The following is a 4,559-nucleotide window of genomic DNA, read 5'->3' on the forward strand; positions in this document are numbered from 1 at the left end:
ACTGTGTGAAAGTGGAAAAAAAAAAAAAATGTGCAAAAATATTATAAAAAAATAAAAAAAATAATACACCAAAAATAAAAATATAATGTACCCATCAATAAATATTATTATAAAAAAAATAAAAAAAAAACAATAAAAGTACACATATTTGGTATCGCCGCGTCCGGAAAAACCTGACCTATAAAACTGTCCCACTAGTTAACCCCTTCAGTGAACACGGTAAAAAAAAAAAAAAAAAACGAAGCAAAAAACAATGCTTTATCACCATACTGCCAAATAAAAAGTGGAATAACACGCGATCAAAAAGACGCATATAAATAAAAATGATACCGCTGAAAACGTCATCTCGTCCCGCAAAAAACAAGCTGCCATACAGCTCCATCAGCCGAAAAATAAAAAAGTTATAGCTCTCAGAATAAAGCGATACTAAAAAATATTTTTTTCTATAAAATAGCTTTTATTGTGTATAAGCGCCAAAACATAGAAAAATGATACAAATGTGGTACCGCTGTAAACGTACTGACCCGAAGAATAAAGCTACCTCATCAATTTTACCACACGCGGAACAGAATAAAAAAAAAAAAAAAACAATTCCTGAATTGTTGGTTTTTGTTTATTCTGCCTCCCAAAAATCGGAATAGAAAGCGATCAAAAAATGTCACGTGCCTGAAAATGGCACCAATAACAACGTCAAGTCATCCCGCAAAAAACGAGCCGTCACATGACTGTCTGCCAAAATCTGGAAAAATTATAGCTCTCAAAATATGGCGATGCAAAAACTAGATTTTACAAAAAATGCGTCTTTTAGTGTGAGACAGCTGTCAGTCATAAAAACCCCATATGATTCTGGCATTGCTGTAATCACACCGACCCGAAGAATAAAGTCGTCTAATCACTTATACCGCACAAGGAACGGCATCAAAAATAAACTCTTGGGTTAGGATTGTGCTAGGGTTAGGGCTGGGTTTGGGGCTAGGGTTGTGCTGGGGCTAGGGTTGTGCTGGGGCTAGGGTTGTGCTGGGGCTAGGGTTGTGCTAGGGTTAGGGCTGGGGTTGAGATTTTTTTCGAAGTCGATCGCGGCATTGCGGGGGCAAGGGGAGGTGATCGGCGATACTCACCTCCTCTTCCGGCTTCCAGAGCAGTCTGCAAAGGCTTCCCGGGTGTTGCCATGACGACCCGATGTCGTCATGACAACATCCGGGTCACCAGAGAGCAGGAAGATTGCTTGGACATGCGCAGTGCATCTCCAAGCAATCTTCACACTGTGCACTTCTGACAGCCTTCATGGCATAGGGATGGTGCTCCATTCCTGTGCCATGCAGGCGATCAGAAAAAAAAAGTGAAAGTCCCAGAGTGGGACAAAGTAATAAAGTGTATAAACTGTGTGAAAGTGGAAAAAAAAAAAAAATGTGCAAAAATATTATAAAAAAATAAAAAAAATAATACACCAAAAATAAAAATATAATGTACCCATCAATAAATATTATTATAAAAAAAATAAAAAAAAAACAATAAAAGTACACATATTTGGTATCGCCGCGTCCGGAAAAACCTGACCTATAAAACTGTCCCACTAGTTAACCCCTTCAGTGAACACGGTAAAAAAAAAAAAAAAAAAACGAAGCAAAAAACAATGCTTTATCACCATACTGCCAAATAAAAAGTGGAATAACACGCGATCAAAAAGACGCATATAAATAAAAATGATACCGCTGAAAACGTCATCTCGTCCCGCAAAAAACAAGCTGCCATACAGCTCCATCAGCCGAAAAATAAAAAAGTTATAGCTCTCAGAATAAAGCGATACTAAAAAATATTTTTTTCTATAAAATAGCTTTTATTGTGTATAAGCGCCAAAACATAGAAAAATGATACAAATGTGGTACCGCTGTAAACGTACTGACCCGAAGAATAAAGCTACCTCATCAATTTTACCACACGCGGAACAGAATAAAAAAAAACAAAAAAACAATTCCTGAATTGTTGGTTTTTGTTTATTCTGCCTCCCAAAAATCGGAATAGAAAGCGATCAAAAAATGTCACGTGCCTGAAAATGGCACCAATAACAACGTCAAGTCATCCCGCAAAAAACGAGCCGTCACATGACTGTCTGCCAAAATCTGGAAAAATTATAGCTCTCAAAATATGGCGATGCAAAAACTAGATTTTACAAAAAATGCGTCTTTTAGTGTGAGACAGCTGTCAGTCATAAAAACCCCATATGATTCTGGCATTGCTGTAATCACACCGACCCGAAGAATAAAGTCGTCTAATCACTTATACCGCACAAGGAACGGCGTCAAAAATAAACTCTTGGGTTAGGATTGTGCTAGGGTTAGGGCTGGGTTTGGGGCTAGGGTTGTGCTGGGGCTAGGGTTGTGCTGGGGCTAGGGTTGTGCTAGGGTTAGGGCTGGGGTTGGGATTTTTTTCAAAAGTAAGAAAAAAAGATGACGATATGGCGACTAGTGTTGAGAGCAAGTGCTCGCTACTTGAGTTTGCATCGGGTGCTCTGGTATGCATTGAGTATCGTGGGTATTTGAGTGACATGCTCGAGTCTCTGCCCCATATGCTTCGCGGCCAAAAAACTTTACGGGGATTGCCTGCCATGCACGAGCGATCCCCGCATGTTTTTTTTTGGGTGTCTAATAACCGTGAAACATGCGGAGCAGGGACTCGAGCATGTCACTCGAGCACACGCTGTACATGGTGCATACCTGAGTACCCGATGCAAACTCAAGTAGCGAGCACTTGCGCTCAAGAATAATGACAACTTATTCAATATGATGACCTAATGTAAACAAATTCTGTGCCGTACCTCTGGGTTCAAAATGTTCACTATACACCTTAATAAAATCCTTGAGGGGTATAGTTTCCAAAATGGGGACACTTGTGGGGGAGCTCCACTGTTTAGGCACATCACGGGCTCTCCAAACGCAACATGATATCCGCTAACAAATTGAATGGAAAATCGGCTCAAATTGTTAGCGGACACCACATTGCGTTTGGAGAGCCCCTCTGTGCCCAAACTTTGGAGCTCCCCCACAAGTGACCCCATTTTTGAAACTAGACCCCCCAAGGCACCTTTCTAGATGCATAGTGAGCACTTGGAACCCCCAGGTGCTTCACAAATTGATTCGTAATAATGAAAAAGTGAAAAAAAAAACACTTTTTCATTTTTATGAATCAATTTGTGAAGCACCTGGGGGTTCCAACTGCTCACTATGCATCTAGATAGGTGCCTTGGGGGTCTAGTTTCCAAAATGGGGTCACTTGTGGGGGAGCTCCAATGTTTGGGCACACAGGGACTCTCTAAATGCAACATGGTATCCGCTAACAATGTTTGGGCACACAGGGGCTCTCTAAACGCAACATGGTGTCCGCTAATTATTCAAGCAAATTTTACAATCAAAAAGTCAAATGGCGCTCCTTCCCTTCCGAGCCCTACAGTGCGCCCAAACAGTGTTTTTTCCCCAAATATTGGGTATCTGCGTGCCCCGGTGAACTTGCACAACAAATTTTGCGGTCCATTTTTTCTTGTTACCCCTGTGAAAATAAAAAAAATTGGGTCTAAAGTAACATTTTTGTGAAAAAAGTTAAATGTTCATTTTTTTCTTCCACATTCAAAAAATTCCTATGAAGCACCTGAAGGGTTAATAAAGTTCTTGAATGTGGTTTTGAGCACCTTGAGGGGTGCAGTTTTTAGAATGGTGTCACTTTTGGGTATTTTCTGTCATAAAGACCTCTCAAAGTGACTTCAAATGTGATGTGGTCCCTAAAAAAATGGTTTTGTAAATTTTGTTGGAAAAATGAGAAATCGCTGGTCAACTTTTAACCCTTATAGCTCCCTAACAAAAAAAAATTTTGGTTCCAAAATTGTGCTGATGTAAAGTAGACATGTGGGAAATGTTATTTATTAACTCTTTTGTGTGACATATCGCTCTGATTTCAGGGCTTAAAAATTCAAATTTTGAAAATTGCAAAATTTTCAAAATTTTCGCCAAATTTCCGTTTTTTTCACAAATAAACGCAAGTGATATCGAAGAAATTTTTCCACAATCATGAAGTACAATATGTCACAAAAAAACAATCTCAGAATCAGGGGGATCCGTTGAAGCGTTCCAGAGTAATTACCTCATAAAGTGACAGTGGTCAGAATTGTAAAAATTGGCCCGGTCATTAACGTGCAAACCACCCGCGGGGCTTAAGGGGTTAATGTGTCCGTAAAAAAATGTCTGTCTGATTTTTTTGATCAACTGTCTAGAAAAAATTAAAAAAGTCAAGTTGACAACCCTGATTACAGCGTGCTTTAGATTTCTTTTTAATAAGTTGGCTGTTTTCTTTTGTGTATTGTAGTAAAGCGACTTGCACTGTCTCTTTAAATTTCAGGTTAGTTTATTAAACATCATAAACTAACCTGGAGTCCAAGAAGAAAACACAGCCCATTCGACATAAAGGCACAACAAAATACCAAAGTTGCAGCACACTCCGTATATCGGCCGGCGTCCGGCCACTCAGGGTTAGTTCCTCACGTTTCAACACAGCACATGCAAGCTCCTCTC

This window comes from Phyllobates terribilis, unplaced genomic scaffold (genome assembly GCF_046119375.1).
Source record: "Phyllobates terribilis strain yellow unplaced genomic scaffold, ASM4611937v1 Scaffold_11__3_contigs__length_659146591, whole genome shotgun sequence".
Lineage (NCBI taxonomy): Eukaryota > Metazoa > Chordata > Amphibia > Anura > Dendrobatidae > Phyllobates > Phyllobates terribilis.